We start from the raw sequence: 20,517 nt of genomic DNA, 5'->3' as shown, positions 1-20,517 counted from the left end.
GTGGGCATGGCCTGAAGGACTACTTTGATCAACACTTCTTTCCTTGCTACAGACAGGAAGGAGTTCTTCCAATTATTTATCTTCTTCCATACTTTTTCTTTGATGCACTTGAAAGCATTGTACTTAGAACTTCCCACAACTGGAGGTAAGCCCAAATAAGACTCATAGGAACCTCTCATGACAGCTCCACCATTTTGCATGATTTTCCTTTTCTCTTCCTCCTTAGAGTTAGAGCTAAAGAAAACTGCAGTCTTGTCTTTGTTCATAAACTGGCATGAAGCTTTCTCATACTGCCAGAGTATACCCTTGATCTTCTCCCATTCCTCAAACTTGGCCCTCCCAAATAAAATACAATCATCTGCAAAGAGTAGATGGTTAACTCTAGTCCCTCCCCTGGAAACAGTTACACCTTTAGTCTCCCTTATCTGGTTTGAGGAGTTTAGCAAGGAACTAAGCCTCTCAGCACAAAATAAACAGGTAAGGGGATAGAGGATCCCCTTGCCTCAACTCTCTCGATGGCATGATCGTTTCTCCTGGCTTCCCATTAACAAGACTGAGTATGAAATTGAAGACACACATTTCATAACCAACTCGATCCAATAAGCACAGAACCTCATTTTCTCCATGACAGCTTTCAAATAAGGCCACTCAATCCTATCATAGGCTTTTGACATGTCAAGCTTGATAGCCATATGCCATTCTTTCCCCTTCTTCCTCACTTTCATAGTATGCAACACCTCAAAAGCTACTAGAATGTTATCAGTGATTAATCTTGTAGGTATGAAACACTTTGATTAAGGGAGATGATATCATTTAGCACTCTTTTTAATCGATTTGCCATTACTTTTGCCATTATTTTGTAGGCCACATTACACAGACTAATAGGTCTGTAGTCACTAGCCATTTTGGGCTCTTTTTTCTTGGGAATAAGGGTAATGTAAGTATAATTTGCAATAGAGGATAAAGAGTTACTATTCAACAGGCCAAAACTGAGTTGCTGACTTCTTCTCCTACAAGGTGCCAATATTTATGGTAGAAGCAGGCTCCAAAACCATCGGGCCCAAGTGATTTGTAAGGTGCCATATGTTTAATGGCTACCTCAACTTCATCTCTAGTGAAGGCTTTAGATAAATGTTCATTCATTTTGCTAGTAACAGAAGGGTTCAGATTCCTTAAACAGTTTTCAATATCCTCACTACCAGGTTTTGAGGAAGCAAACATCCTCTCAAAATATGCCTTGAAAGTCCCTGCCAATTTTTCTTGACTAGTATGTCTTCTATGCATGTCATCAATTATTTCTTGAATCCTGTTGACCTTCCTTCTCTAGTTTGCACAGCAGTGAAAAGACTTGGTGTTTTTATCTCCAAGTTGATAACAATTCACCTTTGCTCTTTGCCTCCACTTCAAGTTCTCCTTTGCCATCATGACCCCTAATTCCTTTGGAAGGTCTTTTATAGCTGCCGTGTTGTGTCTTCCTTCTTGTTCTTGTAACTTTCTCAATTAATCAGTCTTTTCTGTTAACAACTTTTTGTGATCAATAACCATTTGCTTACTCCACCTCGAAAGGGCTCCTTCTGTCTTAGCCAGCTTATGTAAGATTTTCTTGGTAGGTATCCCATCTTTGTTACCCTCTTTCCAAACTATTTTAACAATTTCTTCACAATTACCATCAAGTTCCCAACTGGCTTCAAATCTAAACAGCTTCTTATATCTACCTCCCAAGCCTGTTCTCAGACTCTTACTCAGCAAGATAGGCCTATGATCTGAGCACCTGGCCACTAACACCTCCACCCATCCTTCTGTATGGTTGTCCATCCATTTTGAGTTGGCAACAGCCCTATCTAACCTTTCTTTAGTAAAAGTCTCATCTTCATGCTTGTTGCTCTAGGTGAATTTATCCCCTCCAACCTAGGTCAAACAAACCCCCTTTCTCTAGCACCTCTCTAAATCTGACCATCTGTCTTTCTGGTCTTTGTTTTCCCCCATACTTCTCATCATGAGCTAGGATTTCATTAAAGTCACCTAGCACACACCAGCCTTTATCACTCTGTGGTTTTAATGAGCTTAAAAGGCTCCATGTTGCTTCTCTTAAACTAGAATCAGGCTGTCCATAGAAGCCTATTAACAACCATTTCTCTGCACAATCTGGTTCTTTGATCCAAACACTTATATGCCAAACAAAAAAATTCTCCACCTCTACTTCTACCATGTGGTCCCACATCATCATCAAACCCCCCCTTCAACCCTACTGATTCAACTACCATGCATCCCTCAAATTTTAACCTCCTTCTTAGACTTTCAGCTTTTGTCATGGGGATAGGTGGGGCTGCATCACAGCCTCCACCAATTCAATTAAACTACCTCCCTTCATTTCAGTTTCACCACCAACCATCCATTTAGATTTTTTCTCTACTCTCTCATCCTCCTCCTTATCTACCCCTAATCTCAACATTCTTTTTGAGGGTGAAAAGGATGCTGTAGAGCCCTCACCTCTCTTCCCAAACTCTCTTGCTCTTCCTTTCCAAATCCCCCTCCCCTTGCTTCTTGTAGCCACTTCAGCCATGTCACTACTCACATCCACCCCACCAGACTCCTCTATACTTTGTTTTTGGGTCCCCTTCTTAACCCCTATACCCTTACATCCCTCAACTTCTCCATACTCAACTTTCTCTCTCGACCTGCTTTCCCTCTCATCTACTAGCTCTCCCTTTTTTTCACTTACTTTCATGTTTGACAATGCAATCTCTTGAGTGACAGAAACACACTCCACTTCAGATTCCACTCCCCTATCCTTTTCTTTTTCTGTCCCATTCCCCCTTTCTGTATTATCACTCCCTCCCTCACTACAAACTCCTTCTAAAGAAGCATTCATTGTTTTCTCCTTATACCTCCATCCACACTGTATTTTGAACTGTTCCCAGCTCTTAACCACACCACAAACTGAGCCTCTCCTTCCTTCTCCCCCTTACACCCTACCTCATCATGCATAATGCATCCATATTTAAAACAAAAGTGAGGTAGTTTGTCATACCTCAAAGGGATCCAATGACTCCTCCCCTTCAAGTTTATGGTCCTCCCTCTAGCTAGTGGTTTCTGAATGTCTATCTCTATTAGTACCCTTAGATAGAGCCCCCATCCACACCTATAATCTCCTGTCTCAACCTCAATGACTCTCCCAATCGTACCACCCAACATTTCCCCCTTGGATTTGTTCATGCATTTGAGAGGCAACTCAAACATCTATATCCAGAATCTCTCAATATTAAACTGCATCTTATGTGGAGGGACACACCCATCATAGTCCAGTAGCAAGAATAGGTGATCATCGAAAAGCCAGGGTCTACCCGCCATAATTCTTTGCTTGTCTGTTACACTACCAAATTCAACCACGAAGGTGTTTGGCCCAACTACATGGAATCTTGCCCTTCAACTAATCCTCCAGATTTTTTCCATCATCGATTCAATCACCCCCTTGTTTATTTTTCTCTCAATCCAGACCTTCCCTATCAAGCACATCTCCTCTTTGAATTTTATTTCTTCCAGGCCTTCGTCGTCCAACTCAATGTTTAAAGCTTCCTCCTCCGTCAACCTTAGCTTCTTCCATCGATCCTCTATTTCATTCATCTTACCACAACTGTTTCTTATTCTCTGATTCACTATCCCTTGAAAACTCCCACGAAATCAAATCCTCATCGTGCTGACCACCGTAGGCCACCACACTTTACCTCAAGTTTGCAGCGAGAAAAGCAAACCGTTATATTCCCTCATGTCCCACCACCACAAATTCTGTTAGAATCTTGGTGGACCCCACTTCACCTTCTTTTCCTAGAGAGAAAACGAGAGAAGACTATCAAGCTGGAATCCCTTCAAATTTCTAAGACTCCATAAAAAATGCATGTATTCTACTTGTTTGTGGTCTCTTTGATACCACTTTGTAACATACACAGTGAATTAATAGTGAATAAAATGAAATATCTCACTTTGATAGTAAGAAAACCTCCAAGAAATTTAGAAGGAAGAAGAAAATGGTACGAAGAAGAAGAAGTTTCTATTACTTTCTGGATGAAAAGCACAATACATCGCTACATCTTTTATGTAAGAATTACCTACGGATTACCTCCCATCTACTAGGCCTCATGGGCCATGATTTAAACTAAGATAGAGCAACATAAGCAAATTAAAGAAGTCCATTACATCTTAAAGCTGCTGGGTCCAAGCCCATTACACAAACTAAAATATACTAGGTTCCATTCCAGTCTAGCAGCTTTGCGTGGAAGTCTACGCCAACGCCACAGAAAATGTTACAAGTAGGTACCAACTTTCATATTTGTAATTTAGGTCATTAGTTTTTCAATGGTCAATAATTTTCAACCATTATTCTGTTTATGACAAAAATTAAAAAAATTAAAAATTATTTCATGTGCATAGAGCTCGACAGCATTGTCCAAATACAATGGGATCTTGTTAGACCTTGATGAGTTTAGGTGTTATCTCCAAGTTAGAGCTGCCCTAAAAACCTTTTAAAAGAAAAATCTCTCCATCCAGCCCTTTAGCCTCGATTGGGATTTTTCTGTTTGCCTTTATAAGAAGAACTAAAAATTGTGAAAATCGAATCTCAAGTCTATATAAATATATAATGAGTATTAGTATATATATTTTTAATACTATAACATATTATCTCATTCTCAGTATGGTACTATTGTATAAAAAAAATTATTTAGTGAGTCTATGGAAATACTCAAACAAGCACAATCCTGAGTGGGCAAAGGATTAAAAAAAAGAGTAACTAACGAATGAAGTAAGCACCATATTAGATAGGCAAAGAATGGGATGCGAGTTCTACATCGAGTGAGTAAAATTGGAGTGGCCAGAACATAACGTAATAGTACTTAGAGAGTAGCAGGTAACCTCACAAAAGATTATACTTAAACTTCGACGTTTCCACCAGAGCACACATGGGAAAGGAGAATCATGGATTTGTGCACTTGACCTTGCGCAGAAGCTTTCAATCACGTGGGCGATATTCACAAGAAACAGAGTGAGCACCCCTTCTCTTTGGCCAAAATTCTAAGATGCGTAGAGCATGTCCGTTCCATCCTTGCCACCTGATGAGTGTGCGAAAGTGCACTCTATATACCCTATTATTGGACTAAAATGCTAAAATGTGAATAGAAATCAGAGGAATTAATGTGTATTCTTAAATTGAATTTCTATTTACGTTGGGATACTTCTAAGTAGTTTTTTTATGTCTAATTTCAGAGTTTATAAAAGAGCAAGTCAAGCCCAGTCAAATTCAAATGAGGACATTCATGGGGTTTGAGAGCAATTTGGAAGAAAAGAAAAAGAAAAAAATCACAAAATGAAACCACAAGAAGTCCAAGTCCGAAATTCGCTAGGAGACAGTCTGGACATACTTTAGTCTTTTGACTGTATCTTTTTACTTATATATCAGATTGATGCGATTCTTGATGCATTGGAAAGATATCTTAAAGGGCTATAACTTTGTCTCTAATAAAGATTTCCAACTTCAAAATCCTAAAGGCTGTACGTGACTGTCAAGATAAGTCCTAAAGTTTAGGCAATTTGTTTATGCGGAAATCAAGAGAATATTAGGGTTTCTTTCTTACCCTATATAAGCATATCATTAGCACGAAATGGAGGGGAGGAAGAGGCACAAGAGGCAGATCTAAAGAGAGGAGAAAATCACTTCCATGGCCACCGTTCGCTTCAGTTTTCTCTGGAGATTTTTGTTGTCCATTATATTTATGGGTAACTAAATTCTCAAGTAGGGTTAGGGATGAACTTGCACATTAGATGGTATTTATAATTTATTTTTAATTTATGTATTTGATTTTCAATTGTTAAAACTCTTTTGTTTTATCATTCTCAATTCATCGTTGATGTTTTCTTCTCCAAATAATCATAGAATTTATTGTGTTTATGGATTCAGTCATACTTTTTCTATTGAATGGATTAGTTCTTTGATTATGTTTGGATCAATTATTTATCTATATTGATTTAGTTTTTTGCTGCAATATCGCTTCCTGAGTATATTGTCGTCATTGGATTTTATCAATAGGGGTAGTAATTCACATTTTTTAAAAGTGGTGAATGTTTTTTTCTAAGGGTTATATTTGATTTAAGTCTGGTTTATAAATCTATACCTTCCGATTGGGAATTGCGGGAATTGAGTTCCTAATTGAGTTATTCAATGAATTAGGAATAATTAAAATACCAGATTTGTGCAAGGGATTCCCGACGCTCTACTGTTTGTCAAATTTGAGTACTTTTTGTGTTAATCACTTTGCTTCACTTGAATTTACATTTAAAATTAATTTTTTTTCTCTATTACTTATTTAATATTTTTTCTTTAGTTTCTTTGTTCCTCTTGCTATTTTTTTAATTTGTCTCCCTGTGGAATCGACACCCCAGAGCTGTGCTACAACTACTGCGTTATTCTTTGGGCATAATCAAATTTTGGCGCCGTTGCCGGGGAGACGGTAGAAGAATTGTGTGATAGTTTTTCTTTTCAACAGTTTGTAAAGGCGGTAACTTCGTTCCCTATTTTAGCTTGCTGCATCTTTTTTTTTTCTTTTTCTTTTTGTAGTTTTTTTTAGTTTTGGCTTTTTGTCTACCTTGCATGCACAGGTATAGAGACGCCTTGGGTCAGTTTGCTTGTAGACCTGTGTTAGAGTTAGAGTTTAATTTTTCTGATCATTTGTTTGATAATTCTTCTAATTCTGAGAAAACGAGTGAACACGAAGATCAACCCACTAGGACCCTTCAGGATTACCTCCACTCTACACGCACAGCCACACCATCATGCATCATGTTTCCAGCTAATATTCGCCAATTGGATTTTAAAACAGGGATGATACAGTTACTCCCTACTTTTCATGGCTTGGAAAATGAAAATCTATATGTGCACATTAGGGAGTTTGAGGAAGTAGTTGCGACTTTTCATAGTCAAAATGCAACTGATGACATTGTGAGACTTAAGTTCTTTCTTTTCTCTTTGAAATATAGAGCTAAGAGTTGGCTATACTCATTGAGACCACGATCTATTGGGTCATGGAATGAGATGACTTAGGTCTTCTTTAATAAATACTTTCCCCAACATAAGACCAATGCTTTAAAAAGGCAAATCTCCACTTTTGTACAAAAGGATAGTGAGACTTTGTATCAGTCTTGGGAGAGATTTAAGGAGCTATTAAGTATGTGTCCTCACCATGGATATGAGAATTGGCGCTTAGTGAGCTACTTTTATGAGGGACTTACACCTAGATAGCGTCAATTTATGGGATGATGTGTAATGGTGAGTTCTTACAGAAAGATCCTGATGAGGCCATAGAATACCTCAATGAGCTTGCTGAAAAAGCTCACACTTGGACTGGACCTAGTGCTACTGAGAGCACAAATAGGTCATGACCTGCAGGAAACCTAAATGGTGGTGGAATTTACCATCTCAGGGAAGAAGATAACCTAAAGGCTAAGGTTGAGATGCTTACTAGGGAGCTAGAGGTGTTGAAGAATAAAGACTTAAAACCAACACACGTGGCTAATCATGCAGAGTCTTTTAGACCATGTTTTGTGTGTGGTGGGGTAGATCACCTTGCCCAAGAGTGTCCCACATTGGCTGAGATGAGAGGAATGTATGAGGAACAATGTAATGCCTTAGGTATGTACAAGAAGCCTTTTACACATTTCTCTGACACCTATATCGGGGTGGCGTAATCACCCCAATTTTAGCTGGAAGTCTGAAAACCAGCCGCCTGCACAATCCCCTAGATCATATCCTACACCATATGATGCATCTTCATCTTCTAGGAGCCCTTTAGAAGACACTTTGCATGCTTTTATTGAGGCACAGAGTAAAACTAATCAAAAGTTTAAATCTTTGATTATGCAGGTTGTTGAAGAAAATAAAGAGATAAAGAGTCATATATCCAAGATAATGAGCTCCTTGAGTGTGAATGAGCATGTCAAGTTTCCTTCTCAAGCTCAATCCGCACCCCAAGGTCAGCATATGGCACAAAAAAATTTAAAAGAAGTCAATGTCATTATGACAAGAAGTGGTAAGTCCTTACACATGCCAACAACTGATAAGCAAGAGGATGTTGAAGAGGAACAAAACAATGATAGCACCGAGTTCTCCAAGGATGCCGAGGTAATCAAGAGTCCAGTTAAGGTACCATTTCCTCAAGCTTTAAAATCTAGTATGCGAACTTTGGATCCTAACAATGAAATCTTGGAGAATCTCAAGCAGGTAAAAATTAACCTCCCTCTTTTGCATGTTATTAAACAAGTTCCTACTTACGCAAAAGTTCTTAAAGATTTGTGTACAGTCAAGAGGAAGCACCATGTTAAGAAGACAGCATTTCTGACAGAGCAAGTTAGTGCTCTAATTGAGCAGCGGATTCCTCCCAAGTACAAGGATCCTGGTTGCCCAACCATTGCATGCAGCATTGGAAATCATGAGTTTGGGCAAGCTTTGCTAGATTTAGGAGCTAGCATGAATCTAATGCCATATTCTATTTATTTGCAGTTGGGGTTGGGAGAAATCAAACCAACCACTATGGTATTACAATTGGCTGACCGTTCAGTCAAAGTACCCCGGGGTGTGGTAGAGGATGTTCTAATTCAAATTGATAAATTTTATTATCCTGTTGATTTCCTAATCCTTGACACTAGCTCTGTTGTTGATACTACTTCTAAAATTCCTGTGATTTTAGGTAGGCATTTCCTTGCCACTACTAATGCTCTTATTAATTGCAGGAATGGGCTCATGAAGCTTTATTTTGGAAACATGACTCTCGAGGTGAATATCTTCCATATTGCAAGACAGCCAGAAGATGATGACGAGAGCCACCAGACATACATGATTGACTCACTCATAGAAGAGGGAGTTTCTATAGCTCATGATTTTGACCCTCTTGAGTATTTTCTTGTTAATTCTGAGTTTGATTCTATCAGTAATCTATCTGATGTAGTTGATATTTGTGCTATCTTTGATAGAACTCAGGATTATAGCACTCAGGCCTGGCAACCGAAGTTTGAGGAGTTGCCTGAGAGAGAGGAAAAACAAATTCCTTCAAGTGTGGAAGCACCCAAAGTTGAACTGAAACCTCTGCCTAAGGGTTTAAAGCATGTTTTCCTTGGTCCAAGTGATACTTTTCCTGTTATTGTCTCATTTGAATTGTCTGAGTCTCAAGGTGAGAAATTAATTCGGATCCTAAGTGAGCATAAGTCAGCCTTAGGTTGGAGCATTGCTGATATAAAAGGTGTTAGTCCCCTGGTCTATTCTCATAAAATTAATTTGGAGGAAGGAACTAGCCCTCGTAGAGACCCCCAGTGTAGGCTTAATCCTACTATGAAAGAAGTGGTGAAAAATGAAGTGTTGAAACTATTAGATGCAGGAATCATATATCCTATTGCTGATAGTAAATGGGTAAGTCCTACACAGGTTGTTCCTAAGAAATCAAGTGTTACTGTGGTGAAGAATGACTTGGGAGAGCTAGTCCCTACAAAACTTGTGATTGGGTGGCGGATGTGCATTGATTATAGAAAATTGAATGCTGCCACCCGAAAAGACCATTTTCCTCTCCCTTTTATTGATCAAATTCTTGAGCGTGTGACTGGTCATCCTTTCTATTGTTTCTTGGATGGTTATTCTGGTTATTATCAAATTGAAATTGCATTAGAAGACTAGGATAAAACCACTTTCACTTGTCCTTTCGGTACTTATGCTTTTCGTAGAATGCCATTTGGATTGTGTAATGCACCTGCTACTTTTCAACATTGCATGATGAGCATTTTTAGTGACATGGTTGAAAATAGCATGAAAGTTTTTATGGATGATTTGACTGTTTTTGGATCTACTTTTGATGCATGCTTATTGAATTTAGAGAGGGTGTTGACTCGCTGTGAGGAGAAGGAATTGGTTTTGAATTGGGAAAAATGCCACTTTATGGTACCTTCAGGTATTGTGTTAGGGCATATTATTTCTTCTAGGGGGATAGAGGTAGATCAATCTAAGATTGAATTAATCTCTAAGTTGCCTACACCTAGGACAGTAAAGGACGTGAGATCCTTTCTTGGTCATGCGGGCTTTTATAAGAGGTTCATACAGAATTTTTCCACCATATCTAGACCACTATGTGACCTCCTAACTAAAGATGCCCCATTTTAGTGGACACAAGATTGTCAAGAGGCCTTTAAAACGCTAATTGGCAAGCTTACCTCAGCACCCATAATGCAGCCACCTGATTGGATTTTACCTTTTGAGATTATGTGTGATGCAAGTGATTTTGCTGTAGATGCTGTACTTGGACAGCGAAGGGAGGGAAAGCCTTTTGTCATTTACTATGCTAGTAGAACTCTAAACAGTGCTCAGATGAATTACTCCACCACTGAAAAAGAGTTGCTAGCTATAGTGTTTGCTTTGGATAAGTTTCGTGCTTACGTGATTGGTTCTCCTATTATTATTTTTACGGATCATGCAGCCTTTAAGCAGCTTCTTACAAAGAAGGATGTTAAGGCACGATTAATACGAGGGATTTTACTTTTGCAGGAATTTGACATCACCATCAAAGACAAGAAAGGAGTGGAGAACGTAGTGGCTGACCATCTCTCGAGGCTCACATTTGAGGACACCTCTGACCACCTGCCAATTAGGGATGATTTTCCCGATGAGCATTTACTATCTATTACTTCTCTACCATGGTTTGCTCATATTGTGAATTATTTGGCTGCAGGTGAGATACTGGTAGATTGGAGCGCTCAGGACAAGAGGAAGTTCATAACTAAGGTACGTAATTTCTATTGGGACGATCCTTTTCTTTTCAAATACTGCCCTGACCAAATTTTAAGGCGTTGCATCCCTGATGAAGAGATTGCTAGCATTTTGGAATTTTGTCACTCTCAATCTTGTGGGGGCCACTTTTCAATGAAGAAAACCGCTGCAAAAATTTTACAGTGTGGATTTTATTGGCCTACCATATTTAAGGATGCAAACATCTATTGTCGCTCATGTGAAAAGTGTCAAAAGTTAGGAGTTATATCCCGTCGTAATATGATGCCCTTAAACCCAATTTTAGTGATTGAAATTTTTGATTGTTGGGGCATTGATTTTATGGGACCATTTCCTCCTTCTTTTGGATATCAATATATTATTGTGGCAGTAGATTGTGTGTCAAAATGGGTAGAGGCAGCAGCTTGCAGGAGCAATGATAATAGGACTATAATCAAATTTCTCAAAGAGAATGTGTTATCTCGATTTGGTACACCACGTGCTATCATTAGTGATCGGGGTACACATTTTTGCAACCGTTCTTTTGAGGCTTTGATGAAAAAATATGGGGTGGTACATAAGATCTCTACTGCCTACTACCCCCAGACAAGTGGACAGGTAGAACTTGCAAACAGGGAAATTAAGCAAATTTTAGAAAAAACGGTCAATCCAGATCGCAAAGATTGGTCTTTAAGACTAGTTGATGCGCTTTGGGCCTATCGTACAGCTTTCAAAACTCCCTTACGTGTGTCACCTTATAGGCTTGTTTTTGGGAAGCCTTGCCACTTACCTGTGGAACTCGAGCATCGAGCTTATTGGGCCATCAAGCATTTCAATTTTGATATGGGAGAAATAGGTAAGCTTAGAAAATTTCAGTTGACCAAGTTAGAGGAGTTGAGAAATGATGCTTATGAGAGCTCTAGAATCTATAAGGCTAAAATGAAAGCATTTCATGATAAAAATATTTTGAGAAAAACGTTTAAGCTTAATGATCGAATGTTTTTATATGATTCTAGACTCCATAAGCACCCAGGAAAACTTCGGTCTAGGTGGACTGGCCCCTTTTTAGTAAGGAATGTTTTTGTAAATGGGGCGGTAGAAATAGAAGATCCTAAGGATGGTCGGATCTTTAAAGTAAATGGTCAACGCCTTAAAATATTAATTGATAGGCAAGTTCCGGAAGTGGAAGACATTCCACTTGTGGATCCAGTCTATCAACCTTGACCACACCACCAAGGTATGTGTTTCTTTATTTATTTTGTTTTGCTTTGTTTTGTTTTTGTTTTTTCTTATTTTCTTTCTTTTCCTTTTTGTTTGTTGTTGTTTTCTTTGTTTTTGATTGCAGGATAGTTTCATTTCGTCATTTCAGATTACCATCTTTGGTGTTTAGGGAGCTAATCACGTCACTCATCAGGTGTATTCTACCATTTTCAGTTACTCCCCATTCAATTTTGATTCTTAAACATTGAGGACAATGTTTCATTTAAGTTGGGGGGGTGGTGGTGCAAATTCTGTTTTTAAAATGCTTGTTGGAACTCTGTGGCATATTTTCATGTGTCAATTTTTTTTTAATTTGCATCACACGTGCATTATTTTCACATGTGTACTCATTCTCATTCATTCTTCGTGAATTCACCAAACCCACTAGATCATTTTTTACTGAAACATTCACAGAATCCTTAATGCACTTATCCAAGTTTTATGGTAAGATGGTGGTTTGACACATGTAGCTAGAGAACTTTTTTGCTTAAGTTTTCATATGAGTTTGGAGAGGATTGAGAGCATACAAATGCAGTAAATTGTGATAAGCGTTCATTGATATGTTGAATTGGGCACTTCTTTTGAGAATATCATTACATGGTTTGCGGTACAATAGTGGATATACTTGGGATATGATGAAGGTCAACTTAGGATTAACGTTTGAGCCTTTCAAGCTATCCTTTCCATCATAGACCCCTAGTAGCCAACTTTGAGCCAATAAAATACTCGTAGCTTTTTCTTTTCCTATGCCCATATCATTCATGCCTCTCCACATTGGAGTATAACCTATACACAGATTTTCTTACCCTTTTTACTTCCAAGTGTATACTAGGTGTGGAATTTGTATTTTCTTTCTTTAATTTTATCATTTTCAATTAAAAAAAGAGAAGAAGAAGACGACGGAAAAAAAGAGAAGAGTACAAGTTGCAAAGTGTTCAATTGAGTGAGCTCAAAAAAAAAAAAAAAAAAAAAAAGAAGTTGGTATAGATGGAAAGAATACAAAAGTGGCATGTGTTTGTCCATCAAAATGTTAAAAAAAAAAAAAAAGGAAGAAGAAGGAAAAGCATTATTATTTGATGATCTGAAAAGTTGGAGAGTATATTAAGTGAGAAGTGTGGTCTATTGAGATATTTAATAAAATTCCATTTGTATGTACTTAAACTTCGAATCCCTTTCATCCTTTTTTTTTTTTTTTTTCATATAACCCCAAAACCAAGCCACATTACAATCTTTTGTGTTGACCATTCTGATCCTAAATAAGCTGTTGGAAAGATTGATGGAAGTCTCATTTGTTAGTGTTCCTATCATAAGATCAATGTTTACTTGTTGCTTGTACATAATTGCCTAATTTTCCATGAGAGTGTATATATACCCATTGTCAACTCCACAAAGAGAGCTCTTACATGAAACATTATTATACCCGTGAGTTATGGAGTTGAACCTTTTGTTTAAAATGTTCTTGATGTTGCATGTGTCAAGGTTAGTGGTACGATGGTTATGGCTTGGAGAACACACACACACTCTGTGGATTGCTATAGGTGGATTGATCTTGATGGGTTATTGGATTCCTTAGATTGTTTTGATTTGTGAATTTGGAAAGTGTGACTTGATGGCCTTTATGTGTGATTTTCTTTGGTCTCTTTTGTTGTTTTGACATGAAAATTGCTAGGGACTAGCAATGAGTAAGTTGGGGGGTGTGATAAGTGTGCGAAAGTGCACTCTATATACCTTATTATTGGACTAAAATGCTAAAATGTGAATAGAAATCAGAGAAATTAATGTGTATTCTTAAATTGAATTTCTATTTACGTTGGGATACTCCTAAACAGTTTTTTTATGTCTAATTTTAGAGTTTATAAAAGAGCAAGTCAAGTCCAGTCAAATTCAAAGGAGGACATTCATGAGATTTGAGAGCAATTTGTAAGAAAAGAAAACGAAAAAAATCACAAAATGAAACCACAAGAAGTCCAAGTCCGAAATTCGCTAGGAGACAGTCTGGACATACTTTAGTCTTTTGACTGTATCTTTTTACTCATATATCGGATTGATACGATTATTAATGCATTAGAAATATATCTTAAAGGGCTATAACTTTGTCTCTAATAAAGATTTCCAAATTCGAACTCCTGAAGGCTTTACGTGGCTGTCAAGATAAGTCCTAAAATTTAGGCGATTTTTTTTATGCGGAAATCAAGAGGACATTAGGGTTTCTTTCTTACCCTATATAAGCATATCATTAGCACGAAATGGAGGGGAGGAAGAGGCACAAGAGGCAGATCTGAAGAGAGGAGAAAATCACTTCCATGGCCACCGTTCACTTCAGTTTTCTCTGGAAATTTTTGTTGTCCATTATATTTATGGGTAACTAAATTCTCAAGTAGGGTTAGGGATGAACTTGCACATTAGATGGTATTTCTAATTTATTGTTAATTCATGTATTTGATTTTCAATTGCTAAAACTCTTTTGTTTTATCATTCTCAATTCATCGTTAATGTTTTCTTCTCTGAATAATCCTAAAATTTATTGTGTTTATGGATTCAGTCATGCTTTTTCTATTAAATGGATTAGTTCTTTGATTATGTTTGGATCAATTATTTATCTATATTGATTTAGTTTTTTGCTGCAATATCGTTTCCTGAGTATATTGTCATCATTGGATTTTATCAATGGGGTAGTAATTCACATTTTTTAAAAGTGGTGAATGTTTTTTCAAAGGGTTACATTTGATTTAAGTCTGGTTTATAAATCTATACCTTCCGATTGGGAATTACGGGAATTGAGTTCCTAATTGAGTTATCCAATGAATTAAGAATAATTAAAATACCATATTTGTGCAAGGGATTCCCGACGCTCTACTGTTTGTCAAATTTGAGTACTTTTTTTATTAATCACTTTGCTTCACTTGAATTTACATTTAAAATTAATTTTTGTTCTCTATTACTTATTTAATATTTTTTCTTTAGTTTCTTTGTTCCTCTTGCTATTCTTTTAATTTGTCTCCCTGTGGAATCGACACCCTAAAACTGTGCTACAACTACCGCGTTATTCTTTGGGCGTAATCACCACCTCATTCATCCAATGTACACCTGGATAGTGGAGGACTTGTCGATTTACTAGCTAACCTACGTTGAGAATTGTGAGACTCGTAATAGGCCACACGCTTTGTATAAAAGCCTCGCCTTGCTAAACTCTTTCTTCATACTTCAAGATTTTTGAAAAATAAAATACTCTCTCTCTCTCTCTCTCTCTCTCTCTCTCTCTCTCTCTCTCTCTCTCTCTCTGTGCTCCAATCAAAAACTTTGTAGACATCACCTGTACACTCACGTTTTATACATCAGAATCTACATCGAACCAAAGGAGACTAGATCATCAGCATGCATTTCAATGAAAGCTTACTACAAAGGTAGGTTCTTCTCTACCATAATGCTAGAAATGTCGCGTAATGACTATGAGTATGTCGGGTCACAATCTACTACTTTTGTTTGCACCCTGTAATACTTCCCAAATGCATAATAAACTATTATGGCTTGTTGGTTGTTTTGTTAATGAATTGATATTATTAAGAAAAAATTCATACTTTCCTATTTCCAGAGGAATTGCTAGTTGTGTGAGTGGATCACGATCCAAGTCAAGATTAAGTGCATTCGGTGGAGCTTCTCTAGTTACTTGAGAGCATCTAAGAATTCAATAATGTCCCTTGGGCTGTCATCTAGAAACAATAGGCTCAAGCAAAATGGTAATGCTCTCAAGTTGAAGTCATGGCCTCTTGGCTGGCAGAGGTTAGAGGATGACATAGTCAAGTATGGGTCGTGAAGCCATGCGTTGCTTGTTACGAAGTCATACTCGTGGTCAATACTGGTTGTGCAACAAGGGGAGTCAGGGTGTACTTGCAGCCATGTGATAGTGCCGTAGTGCACTCGTTAATAAATAGAAATGGTTGGTAAAAAGGTTTCATGCTATTGAATGGACCTAATGTCCAGTGTTTAACTTCGAAGAAAACTTGGACACCAGCCGGTCTGCTCTCCAGCCATATCCAGCCCTCCAATCTCATTTCGCCACATCAGCATGTTATGTGACTAACTATGCACTTACCTACACCAAATCTCATCGTTTACCACAACTCTCCCCACTCAATGGCATCACTTGTAAAATGAAAAAATATTACAAAATCATAGAGCATATATAAATTTAAATCTCGATAATTTGTCAAATAACGTAGAAATAAAACTTTAAAAACACAACTTAATGCCTGTTGTAAATTTTTTACGACAATATTTTATAAAATAATATTCATCTATTATTATTTTTGTAAATACAAAAATATTTAGAAATTGTTTTCTTCATATAAACTATCAAGTAATCTTTTGGAATGTCATCTTTCATTCTAATGTTTAATCTAGTTTATCAAATTTTATGTAAAATCTATCTATTTTGGTGTCACATTAAGTATAGAATACTACAACCGAGACTCAATGAAGTTTAGAGGATAAATCATCTCCACTATTTTTCATATAAATCATCAATCTTAAATAGTTTTTCTGATATTTTCACTTTATATTCAAATTAATATTGTATAATAACAAACTTTGGGATTAATATTGATAATTTATTATTTCTCCTAATTTTAGTTTTAATTTAATTTTAATATGACCACATCCTTAAATTTAATTTAATTTAATCAGTTGCATCCGGTTCTATTGTGCTATAGCACCCTTTTATCTTACGTGTAGCCAGCCGATTGGTGGGCTATTTTTCACCCAACAGTAACCTAGCTATTGCAAAGCGTTTCTCTTAACTTTGTATGTGATGATTTTGGGCAGTTGGATGCTCGGTAACTTTACAATGAACTACATATATATGTATATATATATATATATATTACTTACTCGGAGGTTAGTGCCACGGTATATATGGTCTCTCTTGTACTTTATTCAAAAGATTAGTTATTATATTCATTCGTATTACTTGCATTTTTAGTTATTGTCTTGACATTTGATTTAATGAGATTTTCTCAAAATCTTACCATGGTAGTTCCACTACGATTGTGTTTATTGAAACTGTAGGTTTTGATGTAGCTATAGGAAACAAGGTGAATTACGAGCAAGAGGACCTAGTGCTGCCCGAGGAACAGTTTGGGTGCCTATCCCTGTTAAGATGTTGAGATTTTGTAATATTTTGGTGTTATTTGATTTGGGCGATAAATAATGGATGGTTCATAATATTATAACTATGATGGCGATGTCTTATCAAATAAACAAGGCAAGTAAAACCCTCATGGGCTCATTTGGGCAATACTAAGACAAGAGCAGACCTAGGTGGGCAAAAAATAAGGAAAAGAGTAACTATTGAATAAAGTAAACACCATTTTGGGCCGGCAAAGAGAAGGCGACCAAAAGGGTTTGAGTTCTATATCAGGACAATAAAAGAAGGATAGGCGATGCGCAAGGTGAGCAACAACGTGGGCAAGCAATGGGTGAATGATGACGTGGGCGAGCAACATGTAGCACGAACACATTTCAAGGCAAGCAACAAGCACCATGGTGTGAAAAATTGGAGTGCCCAAAAAAGGATAAGAATGCTTAGAGAGTAGCATAAACCTTGTAAAAGATTATGCTCAAACGAAGACGTTGCTATAAAAGCAACCATGGGAAATGAAAGTCACAAATTGTCCGAACATGCACAGAAGCTTTCGAACATGTCGACAATATTCACATGAAACAGACTAAACTCCCTTTTCTCCTTGGTCAAAATTATGAGATGCACAAAGCGCGTCCTTTCAATTGTTGTTACCCCCTTCATCTAACATACACTTGGATAGTGGAGGACTTACCGATTTACTAGCCAACCTACGTCGAGAACTGTGAGACTCATGATAGCCCAAACACTCTTACAAAAGCCTCTCCTCGTTCAACGCTTTCTTCACACTTCAAGATTTTTAAAGAGCTAGCGAAAACTCTCTCTCTCTCTCTCCCCCACATTTGGTCTAATCCTCAAGGGAAGGCGAAGTAGGAGTAGTACCAGAGTTGGTTTGAAATCACAAAGCAACAGTACCAAGGTTAGGTTTAAAATCACCTAGGAGCAGTACCAGAATTAGGTTTAAAAGTGTAATAGGTTTGAAATTATACGTGTAAGTGATAATGATGGGTTTAAGTCCTATGGTAGGATAGTCGACATGGTGCGCCCTAGATTAACCAGGAACGAACAACCAAAAGATGCATGTGAAGAAAAATACCCAGAGGGGGATGAAAACTACTTTATGGTTTAGGCCCTAAATTGGAAGATAGACATGTTGCAATGACAACATGACCTCTTTCAACGACAACTTCTACAACAATGCACATATATGGAGTAGTAGCAGTAGGCTCAATTCCAGTGTCTTGAGCAGTGAGAATGCTCATACAAACATTTTCTAGCATATCGATATCTAGCATATGGGGGTCCGAAAATGGATCACATATCTGGAGAAAACGTTTGGAATATATGGGTGCACCAAGGACTAGAAGGTGTTGTACAAGGGGTACTTGTAACAAGGAAAGGTGGCTATATGGTGGGACATGAAGTGACAATTGCTAATTAGAGCTAGGATCGATGGAGGTTGTGACCTAGCAGAGGTTTAAGAAGGCGTTTCACAATCGATTCTTCCCTGCCATCATGAAACAGTAGAAGGAGAGAGAGTTTTCGAGCTTGGTCCAACGGAGGACTTAAACCCACGCAAGTGCGGGTGTATGGATCGACACAAGAATAAGTTGATAAGGATGGCCAAAGACCCATGAGGCTGATGTCGTTACAGATAAGAACCCTCTCAATTAAGGTTAAGTATTTGTTGAATAATACATTTTGGTCATAAGATTTAGAGGGTTTAGTTGTATAAGGACGAGTCAAATTATTTGGGTACGATACATATACCTTGCTCGACTCGAATGCGTTTGAATCAACAAGATTCGCCCAAATGTGTAGTTTACAAATGGTGATGATGCCACATAGTCTAGTAGTAACCCTAAACACTATGAAAGTAGTAGAATGCATGCAAGTGGTGGCCTTGAGTTGCCCTTTGGAGCTAGAAGAGAGAGTGCTAGAAGCAAATTCGATAATGTTTAAACCACTCAGGTTTGACATTATTCTAAGGATGGACTGGTTGTTTCAGCACTATGCTAGTATAAATTGTCGAAGTTGGGTGCTTAACTTTAAACAAGCCAAAGAAGAAGTGATGGAGTTCCCTGTAGCAGGCTTAGGACATTGCCAAAGGTTATTTTAGCCCTACAAATTAAAAGAGATCTGGCTAGTGGAATAGAAGCATACTTGGTGCATACAGTGATTAAGCCAGTGAAAAAGAAGTCAATAACAGGTAGTCCCGTTGATGACTTGCAAAAATTTCGTATTGCAGATTTTACAAGTTCGCTCAAGCGAAGGCTTTTGGCCGCTCGAGCGAATTCAGACAGATTCAAACGCTCGATTGCCGCTCGACAGGGAGCTCGAGCGGGTTGCTGAAAAACAAAGATCGCTTGAGCGGAGACATTGGCCGCTCGAGCAAAATCAGGCAGAGTCGAACGCTTGATGTGCGCTTGATAGGACGCTCGAGCGAACTCAGGCAGAGTCGAACGCTCGACGTGCGCTCGACACCCCGCTCAAGCGAATATCGTATTTTGACAGATCCAGGGTTTTCCGCTGTCAGACGATATAAAAAGGATTTTTTCACCCTATGGCCGTACTTTTTGACTGGACAACATTTTTTGGGACAGAAAAACATAGCTAGAGGGATTCAAATCATCTGTTTTGGAGAGGGAATTCCAATTATTGCACGTACGTTGGAATCATACACGAGCACGGACGGGAGAAAAGCGTTGAATCGTTCCCTTGAGCTTTTGAAGATGAGTTGCGGCTGCAAGGAGGATTTTTCAGTATTTATTTTCTTCCAATCTTCTCAGAACAATTATGGTGAATTTGTTTATGTTGAATTCCATTTCTAGCATGAGCTAAATTTTATTTATTCTAGGAAAACGATGTAACCTATTTCCGAACTATGCTTGATTGTCTACGCTAATTTAATACAATTCTCTCTTTGTTTATCTGATTTATTCTAAGTTTATTGCTTCTAATTAACTGGCCATTGACTAGATGATTTTTAATCTTGTGATTTACTATCGAAAGAGGGAATCATAGGGTAGATCTTGAATATTTCAGCATAGGTAAGTATAGAGATCGAAAGACTTGTATGAACCTATGTAGTAATTAAATCATTGGTTTTATTGCTTTCTTGCTTTATTAAATTTGCATATTCTTGTGTGAATTGATAAACAAGAGTCATTTCCAATTGACTATCGAAAGAGGCTTTTGGATGATTTAGAGATTTGCTAATAGATAAAAGAAAATTAAATTAAGTTAGCTGGATGAGAAAAGCATAGTGAAGAATTAGGTGAAATTGATTTCCTAGAAGCTTTCTTCCCCATTAAGTTGATCTTCGAACGTC

General features: G+C 37.7%; 1 non-coding gene across 1 annotated transcript; it reads right to left on the bottom strand.

The window, feature by feature from the left end:
* Positions 1–7,128: 7,128 nt before the first annotated feature.
* LOC122295311 lies at positions 7,129–7,236 on the bottom strand. The gene has a single exon (XR_006237966.1). It is a non-coding gene; the product is annotated as a small nucleolar RNA R71 (small nucleolar RNA).
* Positions 7,237–20,517: the final 13,281 nt, after the last annotated feature.

The sequence above is a fragment of the Carya illinoinensis genome, chromosome 14, assembly GCF_018687715.1.
Source record: "Carya illinoinensis cultivar Pawnee chromosome 14, C.illinoinensisPawnee_v1, whole genome shotgun sequence".
Lineage (NCBI taxonomy): Eukaryota > Viridiplantae > Streptophyta > Magnoliopsida > Fagales > Juglandaceae > Carya > Carya illinoinensis.
This window is presented reverse-complemented; position numbering and strand designations above follow the sequence as displayed.